At 39.1% G+C, this 17,495-nt stretch overlaps 1 protein-coding gene and 1 non-coding gene across 2 annotated transcripts in view; one reads left to right on the top strand and one right to left on the bottom strand.

Moving 5' to 3' along the window:
* The window catches only part of LOC126229574 (uncharacterized), a 668,091-nt gene that overhangs the window by 605,764 nt on the left and 44,832 nt on the right, over window positions 1–17,495 (top strand). The window lies entirely within an intron of this gene.
* On the bottom strand, window positions 13,767–13,841 carry Trnas-cga (transfer RNA serine (anticodon CGA)). Its single transcript has one exon. It is a non-coding gene; the product is annotated as a tRNA-Ser (tRNA).

The following is a 17,495-nucleotide window of genomic DNA, read 5'->3' as shown; positions in this document are numbered from 1 at the left end:
AATGTCATATGGGATTATTTTTTGGGGTAATTCATCAAGCCAAGCTAAAGTTTTCCGGGCACTAAAACGTGCAGTAAGAGTTATATGTGGTGTGAACTCAAGAACATCCTGCAGAAGCCTGTTCAGGGAACTAGGGATACTAACTACTGCTTCCCAATATATTTATTCCTTAATGAAATTTGTCATTAAAAATATATCACTTTTTCAAACCAACAGCTCAATTCATGGAATCAATACTAGAAGTAAGAATAATCTTCATAAGGATTTAAAGTCACTTAGTCTTGTACAAAAAGGTGTGCATTATTCAGGAACACACATTTTCAATAACTTGCCAGCAGCCATAAAAAGCTTAACAACCAATGAAATTCAGTTTAAGAGAAGCCTAAAGGATTTATTGGTGGCCAACTCCTTCTACTCCATTGATGAATTTCTTAGTAAAACCAACTGATTTGTATATAAGTACAACATAACTTCTGCACAATTTCAGTGCAGTAATGTGTTCATTGAAAATTTGTGTGTGTGTGTGTGTGTGTGTGTGTAAGTATAATCTAACTTCTGCACCATTTCAGTGCAGTAATGTGTTCATTGTAAATAAGTATTACAGTAGTTGTATTACATGTTTATTACCTTATAAATAAATAAAAAACTTTTTTATTTTAAATTCAGTGCATTAGTATTTGTAAAATGACTCTTAGTATTCATTAAAAAATGACGATCATTCCACTTGGGACCTGTGGAATGGTACATTAGCTTATTTGTTTTAGTTGTAAATATTTTTCATGTATTGTTGTTTTTCTGACATGTTCTACATCCTGGAGGACCTCCTCACTACGGATCAATTGGAATGAAAGTAAATTTAATCTAATCTAATCTAATCCTTCAGTTATGAACATAGTTGAACTGAAGGCACCTATTGAGCAACTCATTCTTAACTTGACTTCTGAGTCACTCTGATCTATTGTGGAACATGCTGTTTCTCAATTCCAATTGTGGCAGATAATAGTGGACAGCATATTGAACATGTTTTGTGCCAGTCTCACAGAATTTAGAAATCAGTGCTTTAATTATGGACACCCTGTACTCAGACTTATATAATAAGTCATTTATGTTTTTAGGATGGTCAATTCCTGTCCTACACATGACCCTTGCTATTGGTGGGGAGGCTTGTGTGCTTCAGCTATACAGTTAAGCTGTTCCATAGGTACAACCACAATGGAGGGGTATCTGTTGAGCAGCCAGACAAACTTATGTTCCTGAAGAGGGGCGACAGCCTTTTCAGTAGTTGCAAGGGCAACAGTCTGAATGATTGACTGATCTGGTCTTGTAACATTAACCAAAATTACCTTGCTGTGCTGGTACTGCGAACAGATGAAAACAAACTACAGCCATAATTTTTTCTGAGGGCATGCAGCTTCACTGTGTGGTTAAATGATGATGGCATCCTCTTGGGTAAAATATTTCGTAAGTAAAAGAGTCCCCCATTTGGATCTCTGGGTGGGGACTACTCAGGAGGATGTTGTTATCAGGAGAAACAAAAGTGGCATTCTAGGGATTGGAGCATGGAATATCAGATCCTTTAATTGGGTAGGTAAGTTAGAAAATTTAAAAAGGGAAATGGATAGATTAAAGTTAGATATAGTGGGAATCGTAAAGTTCTGTGGCATGAGGAACAAGACTTCTGGTCAGGTGAATACAGGGTTATAAATACTAAATCAAATAATGGTAATGCAGGAGTAGGTTTAATAATGAATAAAAAAAAATAGGCTCACAGATAAGCTGCTATGAACAGCATACTGAACACATTATTGTAGCCAAGATAGACACGAAGCCCACACCTGCCACAGCAGTACAAGTTTATATGCCAACTAGCTCCGCAGATGATGAAGAGATTGAGGAAATGTATGATACAATAAAAGAAATTATTCAGATAATTAAGGGAGATGAAAATACCATAGTCATGGGGGACTGGGGAATCGCTGATGCTGCTACTAAGGCACTTCTACCTTCCTCCTCCTGCCTGCTGTTCAGTCCCTCTGTGGCCTGACACTTCATTTGTGACTAGGAAAGCCATATGTTGGTGGGTGTCCCAGTGGCTGGAAGTGAGGAACTATAAACTAAGTTCCATCAAGACTTCAGTGTAACCATGGATCACCTCCTTCCACTCGCAATGGTGTGAAGAAGTTGCCCTTACCCGGCTTAGAGTGGGACATTGTCCATTGACACATGGCTTCCTCTTATGTTAGAGATGCAGGATGCAGCTGTCAGTAAGACATCTTTTAACTGGGCGTGTTTTATATGATGACTTGAGGTTTGAACTGGGTCTCCAACAGGTTCTTCCCTATATTTTAAATGATAACAAGACAAGTGTTGTTCATGTCTTAAAATTTTGTATGGTGTCCAGAATTCTTCCCAAAATACTTGGTGTGCAATCTTAATGTATCACAGAGTGGCTAGATGTATTATTTCTAAGTTGTCATCCATCCATGGTTATTTGTCCCTTTTTAACAGCATCTTTACAGGTATTTTCTCCATGATTTTATTTAGTTATCCTGCTGTGTCTTGCTGCGGCTTTATTACGGGTTATTCTGAACATCACCTTTTTGGGGTTGCTTTACATTTTCTGTGGTGGGATCAAAAGTAGTTTCCCAGTTTATTGATCTCCTTACATAGATTATGAAAATCTTCTTCGGTATAACATTAATGCAAGGGCGCTGATAACCTAGCTGTTTAGTGCCCTCCATCATAAATCAGCATCATCATCTGGGGACTGGAATTTGATAGTAGGAAAAGGAAGAGAAGGAAAAGTAATAGGCATGTAATGGGGGTAAGAAATGAAAGAGAATATTGTACAGAGCATAACTTAATCATAACTTGGTTTAAGAATCATGAAAGAAGGCTGTATACCTGGAAGAGGCATGAAGACACTGGAAGGTTTCAGGTAGATTACATAATGGTAAGACAGAGATTTAGGAACCAGGTTTTAATTTGTAAGACATTTCCAGGGGCAGATGTGGACTCTGACCACAATTTATTGGTTATGAACTTCAAAAATGTAGGAATTTAAAGAGATGGGACGTGGATAAACTGAAAGAACCAGAGGTTGTAGAGAGTTTCAGAGAGAGCGTTAGGGAGTGATTGACAAATTCAGCGGAAAGAAACACAGTAGAAGAAGAAGAATGGGTAGATCTGAGAGATGAAATAGTGAAGGCAGCAAATGATCAAGTAAGTAAAAAGACAAGGGCTGGTAGAAATCCTTGGGTAATGAAAGAGATATTGAATTTAATTGATGAAAGGAGAAAATATAAAAATGCAGTAAATGAAGCAGGCAAAAAGGAATACAAATGACTCAAAAATGAGATTGACAGGAAGTGCAAAATGGCTAAGCAAGGATGGCTAGTGGTCAAATTTAAGGATGTAGAGGCATATATCAGTAGGGGTAAGAAAAATACTGCCTACAGGAAAATTAAAGTGACCTTCGAAGAAGAGAGAACCACCTGTATGAATATCAAGAGCTCAGATGGAAAATCAATCCTAAGCAAAGAATGGAAAGCAGACAGGTGGAAGGAGTATATAGAGGGTCTATACACGGGCACTGTACTTGAGGGCAATATTATGGAAACAGAAGAGGATGTAGATGAAGATGAAATGGGAGATATGATACTGTGTGAAGAATTTGACAGAGCACTGAAAGATCTAAGTCGAAACAAGGCTTCAGGAGTAGACAACATTCCATTAGAACTGCTGATATCCTTGGGAGAACCAGCCATGACAAAATCTATCATCTGGTCAGCAAGATGTATGAGACAGGCGAAATACCCTCAGACCTCGAAAAGAATATAATAATTCCAATCCCAAAGAAAGAAAGTGTTGAAAGGTGTGAAAATTATCAGACCATCAGTTTAATAAGTCATGGGAGCAAAATACTAACACAAATTCTTTACAGACGAATGGAAAAACTGGTAGAAGCTGACCTCGGTGGAAGATCAGTTTTGATTCCATAGAAATGTTGGAACATGCAAGGCAATACTGACCCCACATCTTATCTTAGAAGATAGATTAAGAAAAGGCAAATTACATTTCTAGCATTTGTAGACTTAGAGAAAACTTTTGACAATTTTGAAGGTGTCAGGGGTCAAAGACAGGGACTGAAAGGCTATTTACAATTTGTACAGGAACCAGATGGCAGTTATAAGACTCGAGGGGCATGAAAGGGAAACAGTGGTTGGAAAGGGAATGAGACAGGGTTGTAGCCTATCCCCGATGTTATTCAATCTGAGCAAGCAGTAAAGGAAACAGAAGACAAATTTGGAGTAGGAATTAAAATCCATGGAGAAGAAATAAAAACTTTGAGGTTTGCCAATGTCATTGTAATTTTGTCAGAGACAGCAAAGGACCTGGAAGAGCAGTTGAATAGAATGGACAGTGTCTTGAAAGGAGGATATAAGATGAACATCAACAAAATCAAAATGAGAATAAGGGAATGTAGTCAAATTAAATCAGGTGATGCTAAGGGAATTAGATAAGGAAATGAGGCACTTAAAGTAGTAAATGAGTTTTGCTATTTGGGGAGCAAAGCAACTGATGATGGTCGAAGTAGAGAGAATATAAAATGTAGGCTTGCAATGGCAAGGAAAGTATTTCTGAAGAAGAGAAATTTCTTAACATCGAGTATAGATTTAAGTGTCCGGAAGTATTTCTGAAAGTATTTTTATGGAGTGTAGCCATGTATGGAAGTGAAACATGGATGATAAATAGTTTAGACAAGAAGAGAATAGAAGCTTTCAAAATGTGGTGCTACAGAAGAATGCTGAAAATTATATGGGTAGATCACATAACTAATGAGGTGGTACTGAACAGAATTGGGGAGAAGAGAACTTTGTGGCACAACCTGACTAATAGAAGGGATCAGTTGGTAGGACATGTTCTGAGGCATCAAGGGATCACCAATTTAGTATTGGAGGGAAGCATGGAGGGTAAAAATCGTAGAGGGAGACCAAAGAGATGAATTCACTAAGCAGATTAAGAAGGATGTAGGCTGCAGTAGCTACTAGGTGGTGAAGACGCTTGCACAGGATAGGGTAGCATGGAGAGCTGCATCAAACCAGTCTCTGGACTGAAGACCACAACAACAACAATATTTCCTATATGTATGAATTTATTCAGATGTCTGGAATCTAAACCTAAACATAAGTCTAGCATCTCCATCATGTTTCGCCACAACTACTAAAGGATTGTTATAAACCACTGTTACTTCCCTCAGCTATATCATCTCTATCTTTCTGTCTTTTTCAATTTCTTTTCAACATCTGGCCTCCTCTCAATTGGTTTATTATATGTTATTGTAATAAAGTGGCTCATAGAGATTTAGTTTTAGTACACTTTCTCAATTCTTTCATTACCTGGTATATCACTAGGTATGTCCCCATATTTCAGTAATAAACCTTTTTGCTCCTTCCTTTGTCATCATTCAGCTATACAGTTTCAGATTCCTTTTTCCTTAAGAATTTTCATTAACACTTCTCCTTCTTCAGCTTCTAGTTCTCTATTATCTTTTACTACATGATTTCCCTCTTTCACAAATGGCAACTTATATTCTCACAAGCATCCTCCTTTCCCTTCCTTATAAATTTTGTTTTGGTTATAGTTCTCTTCTCGTCTGTCACACATTGTATTTTTTTCTTCCAGTCAAGAGCTCTATTAACTTTGTGTAACCAGTCTGTTCCCAAACTAAAATCTTCACTTAAATTTGGAATTATCAGACAACCACATTCAAATTCTACACCCTCAGTTATGTCAGTAATGTGTGATTTCTTACCACCTTTCTTTGTCTACCAGTAATCCCTCTAATCATAACCCCTACTATTGGCATTTCAGTACAATTCATATTGTGTCTAAATTCATTACTCAGAGTTTCTGATATTGCAGTTATTATGCCTGAACCAAGTAATGCTTTTCCTTTACACCACCCTATTTTTAAGTAAGAAAAAGGATTTCGTATCTCCTCATCTATAGTCACATCAGTGCCCTCATCTAGAAAATCCTTTTCAACTTCACTGAATTCCATATCCTTGCTATTCTGAATGCCTTTGTGCTTGCATCTAGCTAAGTTACTTACTTTCTTAGTCCAATTAATATTTAAACAAGGAACATTACTGCCATTCATACTATAATTATCATTCCAGAAGTTACCCAAAACCACAGTTAAATCTTCACTCCTCCAATTCCACCAGTTAGGGTGAACTCTTTTGGACAAAATGGTGCCGGCCGCGGTGGTCTAGCAGTTCTAGGCGCTCAGTCCGGTACCGCGCGACTGCTACGGTCGCAGATTCGAATCCTGCCTCAGGCATGGATGTGTGTGATGTCCTTAGGTTAGATAGGTTTAAGTAGTTCTAAGTTCTAGGGGACTGATGACCACAGATGTTAAGTCCCATAGTGCTCAGAGCCATTTGAACCATTTGACAAAATGGCTAATTTTTGGCAAACTGAGTCACTAAGTAGCTGTTCCTAATATCTATCCAAACTTTGTACAGAAAACTCATGTTACTAAGTACACAATCCGAAATGAAGACTGATCAGACAACTTAGAAACAGATTTGTTCTGAACACTTTCTGTGACTAAATTATGAGCATCATTTGACATTGTACCTGTGACAGAGCTGGACACGTCTTTTACATCACTTACATTTTTACTTACCTCTGACAACTTAATAAATAACATAAATTCTGTTTCTTCCTCATACAATGAATTATTCTTTAAACCAACAAAATAATCTACATCTTCATTTTAATTACTCTTAATTCTTCCCTCATCAAGAACATCGCTTACATTACAAATACTAGCTACATCTTCATCTACCACATGTTTATTACTCTGTTCATCCTCCGCTACTTCATCACTTCCAGAAGAGATCTCAAAAATATGTAACTGCCATCACCAGTTTCATTAAAAAAATTTCCCATAAGCATATTGTAAAAGTTTTCTAGTTCTCCTTCTTGTAGTTAATAATTAGGATTTTAAATTTTTATTCTACTCTGTTCACTAACCAGTCTTGTCAGAAATCACCGCAAAATTCTTAATCCACTTTAATTTTGTTAACTTGGTATGCCTATGTACTTACTCTACTGCTGGGATAGGAGCTATTCTGGTTAGAATATCTTTCAGAATTATTGGCCCTATATTAAACTCATTATTCTTCACTTTCATATTGTGTACATCCAACGTTACAACAATTAGTTTACCTGTTTATTAAGTTCAACACCTTGACTGAAATGTTGAGGTGGATGCTGATTATTATTCCAGTTTCTGTTATTTCTTTCAGGTTCCCCATTATATTGTCTTCCCCTGTTATAAAAATCTTTTGGTGGACCCCTTTCTTGATTTTTGTAATTATTCTCATCATTTCTCCCATCCTCTTGTTTGAATCCTGTCTGTTATTTCATTATAATGCCCTATCCACCTTATCTCCATATTTCAGAAATTGTTCAATTGATTGGCCAGGTGCTGTTGAACATTCCCAGTAACCTTCTGTGCAATGTATCAGATTGTGTCAAGTCATCAAAAGGTCGAATCAAATGAACAAGTTTCTATAACTGATTTTCGCAGAATTCTTTCTTATCCCCTGTGTGTCCTCTGTAACTTGGCTCATCAAGCATTTCACTTTAAATTCTAGCTTGTTCCAACTCTAACCAAATTTTATCAAAGAAACTCTTTTCAGAAGCTTGATATTTTAAATCTTGTGTACAAGTTTGATGTGTCCAAGATAATTCCTCCCCACCCAAACATCATTTCACAAATTTATTTTAAGATTATCAGCATTGTCTGAAATGAAATCATCTTTGCAGTGTTGTAAGATATCAAAAGAATGCAAACTACCATCACCAGGAAAACTTTTCAGTGGTGTGTTGTACAAAACATTACAACCTGTAGTAAAAATGTTATTGCATATACATCTTCATGCAAATTATGTAAGTGTTTTTGAACACCAAGCAAATTATGATAGAGTATTCCCACATTCAGTGTCTTTTTCATAAACTGACTTCAACACCAAATTTTTTCCATTTAAATTACAAAATTTTGTTTAGGAACTATTAATTAATAGATAAAACTTTGCTAGACAATTTATATTCAACCTCTGAAATTTCACTTTGCAAATTAAGTTTCAAATTAATTACTCTTTGATCAATGAAGTGAACACTGGATTCTGTGATTGTGTCACTGTTGTCTAGTTCTACAATTTTAGAACTTGTGACTGCAGTTTAATCACTTACTTTGTTTTTCATAGTAATTATTTGGTTACTTAGTTCTTCCTGGAATGACAGAATTTGAGTCCTGCAATGGTTCCTAACAGCAACTGCTGTGTAGTTACTCTTCCAAACAGCATTCCATATGGGCAAACCAGTTTTATCTTTAACTGCAGTTACTCATACTTCATGTACTTGGGTTGTGCCTGGCTTTGTTTAAAGAAGAATACCTTTCTGTGGTTACAGGGTTGAGCCACCCATGTCTGCTTTCATGCCCTGCAGTTCATTCACTGCAATTAATAACATGTAGTTGTGATCCTGAAGTCAAATAGTCTATGCATTGGCTAGAATTGCAAGTTAATAAAATAAATAGAAATACAAAGTAAAAGTAAAATGAATAATTTAATAACAAGGTTTCTATTCTAATGTCTGTAGTTGATGTAGAAAACAGAGAATTATGTTGAATAATGTTTATCCAAGGAAAAACATTTCAAATAAATGGGAAATGGTCTTGCAATATCCAAATAAAGTTCAGACTAAGAAATACCTTTATCAAATCCATTAAAGCTACATTGAAAGTGTTACAAGTATGGTAACGAAGTCCACAGACTAAATAGTCATCAAAGATATGCAAAAATGAAGTCCATTTTGTAATCACAATACACGAAATATTCAGTAGCTCGAAACAGATCAGAGTTCAACATGATGATTCACAAATTAACACACACTATACAAAGAATAGTTACTCATAGTCTGTCAATCTCAGTTGCATAAATCAAGTGGCAAAAGTTAGAGTCCTGTTCTGGAACACATCCAAACCTTTCGAAATATAACTCCCTTCAGAAGTATGTATGGCAGAAATAAGTATGGCAGCGGCCACTCACCACCCATAATCTATCACTTACAAGACCAAGACATGCAGGCTACTACAGGCATATCTGCCTTCTTCAAGAACTTAACATAATGTGTCTAGAATTACTCCCATGGCTTCTTCTTCTGACAAATCCTGGCCTCCACTTGACTCCCATAGTGTTCCACTACTGTCTGCTTTTCCGTTGGCTGAAGGCCATCCCCACCAAAATACATCATCCTTAAACTCTACATATATGATTTGATTCAAGTTGACCACTTCCCAGACAAAATTAATATATAACAACAATATTTAAATAAAGAAATGTCATTAACATTCAGTTACGCTCAGATCATTTGCAATAAATATAAGTAATGGTTAGTTCATAAATAAATAAGCCAGCATTCTTGCACAAGTGTGCTCATTTGCTCACAATAAATGACAGAAGATTGTCCTTAAATATTGATTAAACAATTATTTATGCTTTTTTGACAGAAGTGTTTGGTTCTCTTTCCATTTGTGGTGTCTGGTAACACGTGCAGTTGACCACTTTGAACTAGCACATTTTTGTAACAGCACTTGCAGTCAACATATAAATAAAGTTACAGGCAAAATAGTAAACCTTTCATTAAATAACCATGCAAGTATGATAAAATGTGAGGTATTCACGCATTATTCATTTGCTGTGCATTCTGACAAACATTTTCATAGTGAAAAAGATACAAAAGATGTCATTAATCAATACCTAAAACAGATACATAGCTTTCAGGTATGCTAGTTATAGTGCAGTGCTGTCACCTGAGATACCAGTAGTTAAAATCACATGGTTTGATTAAAAGCTGTTAATTCAGAGGGTCATTGGGAAAACATTTATTCACTATGTAATATTAACTTTGTTGTTTTAAAGATACTGGGGTTACTGTTGTGTTACTGGATGTGCCTCATACTTCTGGGATTGCCAAAGTACTCAGATTTGCATTAAAATTTAACTCTGACTTACTGTTGAAGTTCAGGGAGCTGTAACAGCCATCTTTAAGATTGTCTGACACTCCAACATTTCCTGGAGCATTATCTGTTGCAGAAAGGCCATGCAAGTCACAGACATCCAGATTCACAGCATTGGGATTTACCCATTTCTGATTATGCTGCTCATTTCTGCACATGGCCGGCCAGCAAACCACAAACTAGCCAGGCTGGCTGGAGCATGGTATGTGCCCTGGGTCTGCTAGCATTCAGCTGTGCAACAAATTCGTCCCTCCCCAATACAAGGCCTAAGTGGACAAATAACTCACCACATACTCATAATGTTACATTCGATAGCTCCAGCATCACAGTTCTCATAAGCTCTATTTCCTAACGCATTTCTAATCACATCACCATTTGTTGGTAACTCATTCTTTAAAGTGTCACTGTTTAGTGTTAACTGTTTTGCGGAGCATTATTGTTTCATGCTATATCATTGTTCAAAGTGTCATCATTTTGTGCAAACTAATTCTTTGAAGAGCCACTGTTTTGTGCCAGTTCATTTCACTTTTTAGATGAGCATCATTTCTAGCCATTTCATTTATAGCCTCAGTATTATCCAAAATTTGTTTGTTTGTTTCAGCTAATAAGTTTGTATGTCCAACATAAAATGTTCTAATGATGGTTTCTCTGTATTTTCCATACTCTGACTCAGTACTAACCTTAATCGTTCCCATCAAATAAGTCATGTACTGAACCACTTTTCTCTCTGTTTAGTGCCATTTTGAAACATTGAAGTGATAATGGAAATCTCCAAAAAAACTATTTCAGCTGAAAAAGGAGAATCACAATTAATAACATTTCTGTCTCTGTTTCCTACTTTGATGCAACAATTAAAGGAGAAAATTGATGTTATGTACTTAAGTTTCACTGTTGTATGTGCCATCATGTCTTTATTCTCCAGTCCTATTGTTCACAGTTGATAAAAGTTTTTTTAGTTTCTTTTCCACTCCAGTTTTAAATTTTAAATCTCTTTGAGGTTATCTTAAAAATATGTTAGTAACTAATATTTCTTCATGCTGTACAATATGAAATCCCAGGACAAGACACCTGCATGTAACATGCCACTTCAGTAACATCTATACAATGACACATCCACTGAATGCACTTTTGTTATTGTCCTGAAGAAAAGTCACTGAACGGTACATTTACTTTACTAAATATAACTTTCTACTTAGCTGATTGTCTAGAAATTTTCCTCGTCTTCTTCTCAGTGTATGACTGTGTCAACAGATCTTGACTGTGCTAGGAATGTATACTGACTTCAGGATTATGATTGTTCAGTGAGTCACTAACTATGAAACGAAGTAAACTATGTCCTTTTTTGTAACTTATGTATTTTCATCTCTTTAAATGTCAGGCTGAGAAAGTGAAACATCACGAGCCCTTGGAGCCACTGGTTCCAACTAAACCTGTCTCCTTTCTACTGCATCACAAATGTGAAGTGACTCCATTATACAACAACTTCCTGCTAGATGCAAACAAGAAGTAGTACAAATATCACATTTGAGGCAAAGAAGTTCATATGATTTACATTATTGTCAAAGACTTTTTTCAGTTAATTGATACATAATTTAGCAAAACTGAGTAAAAACTAAATTTATAGAGTCAAGTTAAAGGTTCCAAATTATCATCATTACATGTAATATAAATGAATTAATGAATTTTAGAGAACATAGTTTTTTATGAACTTTTCCTCTTATAAATGAAATATCAATATGAAAAACTATCAAAGGTTTCCGAACATGATTCTGGCTTGATTATATCACAGTTTAGAATCACTTGCACTGGTGGAAACACAGAGACTGGTGAGACAGGCTGTTCCTGTGATCAATGATGGCACCCATGTTCAGGAAAAACATAACACCTTGAACAACTAGAGAAAGGATTTTCATGTTCACAGGACATGTACATTAAATGCTCTGCAGAAATGATTAGCATTTCAATCACCTTGGTTCAGCATGTGTTCTGGTCCGCCCCGATAGCTGAGTGGTCAACGCAACGGACTGTCATACCAAGGGGCCCGAGTTCGATTCCCGGCTGGGTCGGAGATTTTCTCCACTCAGAGACTGGGTGTTGTGTTGTCCTAATCATCATCATCATCTTGTCATGCCCATCAACATGCAAGTCACCAAAGTGGCATCAACTCAAAAGACCTGCACCAGGCGACCGGCCAACCTGACAGGAGGCCCTAACCACATGACATTTCATTTCAGCATGTGTTCTGTTGCCTAGTAGGCACATGAGTCCTGGTTACTTGCTCCATGTGCAATGGCAATGTCGTGTATAAGGTGCAAATGACATCCTGTGATAATGCCATCCATGCTGCATTCACCTAGTTCTAAAGTTCATCTGTGCTGGTTTTCATTGGGTCACAGCACTGCACCTGTCATTTCACAATATCCCATACATTTTCGATTGGCAACAAGTCTGGTGGTCGAGCCAACCAGGGCAAAAGGCTGACATTCTATGACACCAAGAAGCCATGTATTTGACAGCAACATGTGGTCGTGCATTGTCTTGGTGAAAAATGGCATCCGGGGTGTACTGCAGAAAGGGTATGGCTACAGGTCGCAGGATGTCATTCACGTAGGTCACACTGGTCACAGTGCCCTGGACATGCCACCAACTGTGATTTGTGTTTGCATCCATAGCACCCCACGCCATAAGACCTTGAGATGGTACTGTATGTACTGTGCAAATGTAGTCACTGTGATGCCGCGTCCCCTGTCTGCAGTGAACCAAAATGCAGCTGTCATTTTCAAACAAATAGAACCTGGATTCTTCTGAAAACACTGTATGATGCAATTCCTGTCTCCAGTGACATTGTACCGTACACCATTGCCATCTAGCAAATTTCTGCGCACTAGTCAAAGATAGGCGGAGAAATGGATGATGCACATGTAACCTATGCCGTAATAAATGGTGATGGACTGTCACATCTGTGATGTGTTACACTGCTCCACTGTTGCACCAGAGCTGAGGAGGATGCAGATCTGTCCTGCAATGCCTGACTCATCTCATTGTGTTTGATGGCCTTCCATGAATCATTCTGCATGTATCTGTTGCACTGCTGAAACACTTCATCCCACATGAGCAGCAATTTCCCGGATGGATGCATCACTTTCTCTCATGCCAATAATGTGACCTCTTTCAAACCCAGTGATTTGACAGTACAGATCGTGTGTACATCTGCGAGGCACCTTGCATGTCTGCTCAAGTCACATTGATGCATTATCTTCAGTTTACAGTGATGACAGGAGCTGCAGGCACATTTTGCTGGTAGGTAGTGTTGTGGCACAATAACGATGTTGACGTTGAACACACGGGTTGACGTGGTTCAAATGCTGATCACTTCTGCAGAACATACTAATGTAGATGTCCTGTGAACATATAGTCCAGGGATCAAACCAAATTGAAGCATAATAAAGGCAAGGTGAAAAACCTATGCTAATCGATGACATGTACTGACAACTTCAGAGAATTAGCAAGAGGCTGACTGTCAAGTCAGGCAGTAGTATTTACCAGTACACTCACATCAGCAGATAGGTTCATGTGGTATGGCTGTGGCTGCACCCCTATGGGAGCAAAATGGATGTAGTATGAAGCCCAAGCTTCTCTGACCTGAAACTTCTTGGCAGATTAAAACTGTGTGCCCAACCGAGACTCGAACTCGGGACCTTTGCCTTTCGGGGGCAAGTGCTCTACCAACTGAGCTACCGAAGCATGACTCATGCCCGGTACTCACAGCTTTACTTCTGCCAGTATCTCGTCTCCTACCTTCCAAACTTTACAGAAGCTCTCCTGCGAACCTTGCAGAACTAGCAAAATGGCTCTGAGCACTATGGGACTCAACTGCTGTGGTCATAAGTCCCCTAGAACTTAGAACTACTTAAACCTAACTAACCTAAGGACAGCACACAACACCCAGCCATCACAAGGCAGAGAAAATCCCTGACCCCGCCAGGAATCGAACCCGGGCGTGGGAAGCGAGAACGCTACCGCACGACCACGAGATGCGGGCGCAGAACTAGCACTCCAGAAAGAAAGGATATTGCGGAGGCATGGCTTAGCCACAGCCTGGGGGATGTTTCCAGAATGAGATTTTCACTCTGCAGCAGTGTGTGCACTGATATGAAACTTCATGGCAGATTAAAACTGTGTGCCTGACCGAGGCTCGAACTCGGGACCTTTGCCTTTCGCAGGCAAGTGCTCTACCAACTGAGCTACCGAAGCACGACTCACGCCTGGTACTCACAGCTTTACTTCTGCCAGTGTATCGTCTCCTACCTTCCAAACTTTACAGAAGCTCTCCTGCGAACCTTCTCTGACCTGTCCTCCAATTTGGTACTCAGGCTGGGCAAGAAATCTGAATCAGTGTCGGATACTAAGTCCCTGCCCTCTTTAATTGGCATGTCAGGTTGGAAATTACTCAACCTGTGGTGTCTTCATTGAGGAAGGAAAAAGATGTACCAGAATCCTCACCAAAGGCTCCCATGGTAGTTCCCCAATATGGTCAGCTGATCCATATGCTAGTGCTGGGGGAGTCTCAGCCAATCTACAGGTTGTGGGGCGCAGCTTGGTCCAGTCTGCAGGGGAAATGGTGCTGGCCATGGTGTACATGAGGACAACAGTTCAGCCTCCATGGGCACCACAGCCCAAATATGCTGCTCCTCTATCAATTATGTTGTGAAGGTGTTGCCAATGTTGGTAGAAGCTGGTAGTAGCTTAAGGGGTGGAAGTGGTTCCACCTTCGTTGGCTCTCATCGCTGGTAAACATTGAGTACCTGCCAATGCCTAACAGAAAGGCAAAGGTTGTAGTGGCATGTTTGCATAGGTTGTGCCTAGTTGGCAGCTGAGGCAAAGGGTAGCAGCATATCTCACTGTGGCTAGAGCTGATTGCAGTGTTTGACCAGACACTCCTGGCTAGCCACAGACTCAAATATTTGCCACCTCCTGTTGCTGACAATGATGCCTTGGGTCTGCTGGGGTCATGCCTGTAAGTACAAGCCCAGCTGTGGTAGCCCATGCAGTAATACTGCTGAGGGTGTGGGCAATGGCCTGCTCAGTCAGGTGCAGCAGGTCAAAGATAGTGTAAGGTCTGCACCCACATAAAATTTAGGCCAGACTATAACCATTTATGGGGGTGAACCGCTAGGAGGTGAGGAAACTAGTGTGTGCTTCCCCAGAGTCAGTTCTCATTATCTTGCACATGTTTGTTTTGAAGGTTCTGATCATCTGCTCAGCTTCAAAACTGGACATGAGACGGAAAGGGGCAGTGGTCAGTTGCTCAGTGCTGTTACATTTACAAAAATCCTGAAATGCAGATGCTGTGAATTGAGGGCTGTTGTTGGAAACCAGGGTGGAGGGTGCTTCCTCTATTGCAAACATGATGGACAGGGCATGGGTAGTAGCTGCTGTGGTAGAGGTAGCCACATGTGTTACATATGGAACATTAGAGAGGGCATTGACCACATTGCCTCCCAGAATGCTCCAGCAAAATCAACATGGAGTCTTTGCTGGGGGTGGGTAGGGCATTGCCAAGGGTTGAAATAGTGTGCTTGCTTTGATTGTGGATACAGGGCTGATAGTTCCAGGCAGTGTGTTCTATGGCAGCATAAACACTAGGCCAATACACATGACACAATGCTACTGGCTTCATTCTGACATTTCCCCAATTTGCAGTGTGGAGGGTCTTTGTATACGGGGACGAAGTGTAGGGGGAACTACTTCTTGTTATTCAAAATCATCCGTAGCTAAGAAAATGACCCCATCAGTGATGTTAAGCCTGTGTCGTAATGAAAAATAGGTCCACCATTCCAGGTTGGTGTCCTTAGGCAGGTGCTCTGGCCAAACCCACTGTAGAGCAGACAACAGCCTGCAGTGTACTGGATCACAGAATAATTCTGCTACTACTTTGCATTCCATAATAAGGATTTCAGTGAGGGTGTGTTACTGATTTGCACCTAAGGTAAAACACTCCACTTGTGCCTGTCAAACTCTGCATCTGGGCCACATGGGAAGCAGGAAAGTGCTTCACCATTTTTAGTGCTGTGTGGTGGGCCAATTGGATCTGGTAGGTATACTTAGCTAACAGTGCCCACCACTGCAGCCATTGCACGATCTTATTGGGAAGTTTCAAATGGGAATCCAACAGTGAAATGAGAGCCTTGTGATCTGTGCCATATATGATAGCCAATGCCTCTTTCTCAATTTGAAAATAATTCCTCTGTTCCAAATTTAATGTTTTAAATGGAAATTTAATGGCTATGCTGTGTTATTGGCATATTTGTGAGACTGTGTGGCACCAATGCCACAATCTGACGCATCAATGACAAGCATTAAGCGTTTTCTGGGATGGAACACTGCTGAACAAGGGGCCGACCTAAGGCACTTTTTAGTTGGAAGAAAGCCTTCTGATACACCTCTAACAACATAAATTTAATATCTTTCTTATGAAATTGATTAGGCAGATGGAAAATATGGGCCATATTTGGAATGAACTTTGCATAATAATTTCATTTGCTGAGAAACAACTGTAGTTCTTTGAGGTACTTAAGAGCTTGTAACTTAATTATAGCACCCACATTATCATTTGTGGGTATGAGCCCTTCTTTACATAATGTATGTTCCAGGTACTTGACACTTAGCTCAAAGAAACTACATTCGTAAGGGCAACAATGCAGACCATGGTCTTGGAGCCACTTAAACAACAACTAAAGGTTGCGCAAATGCCACTTCTACATGGCCCCAGTAATGATCAAGTCATCTAAATAATTAACACACTTGGAGCACCTTGGATGAGCTGTTGAAAGTATTTCTGAAATATTGCAGGAGTTCTGTTGGCCCCAAATGACAACTGTTGTAACAATATGTGCCACATGGCGTATTAACCACTAAAACATGTTTTGACTGATCGTATAAAGTCAACAGAAAGCAGGCATCAGAGAGATCTATCTTTTAAGAATAATGGCCACCAGCCAATTTTGCTAGCAATTCCTGTGGCCTAGGGTACAGATTTACATTTTCTCAAAGAGTCTGCTATTGATGTGCATTTGAGAATGTCTATCACTTGGCCACGTAAACCCCAATAAGGGGATGGTACATTACCTAGTGGGACACAGCCCATATCCAGTTTATCTGTACTGGTTTAACAGGAAAGACAATGACTTTGGGAACATCTGACCACATTATGTTTAACTGTGACACCTATAATGAATTTAGGGAACCAGTAGAGACTAATCAACCATGATATGAACTTACATAATACAGTATAATGAATGGTGGGCAATAATAGTGTTGCTAGCACCATTTCTCGGCATGAAAATGACAAATTTATCAGATTATAGCAACTACAGAACCCCTCCAATCCTGCACATCA

Source organism: Schistocerca nitens, unplaced genomic scaffold (genome assembly GCF_023898315.1).
Source record: "Schistocerca nitens isolate TAMUIC-IGC-003100 unplaced genomic scaffold, iqSchNite1.1 HiC_scaffold_375, whole genome shotgun sequence".
In the NCBI taxonomy this organism is placed as follows: Eukaryota; Metazoa; Arthropoda; class Insecta; order Orthoptera; family Acrididae; genus Schistocerca; species Schistocerca nitens.
Note: the sequence above shows the minus strand (reverse complement) of the source record. Positions and strands in the feature narration are given on the sequence as shown.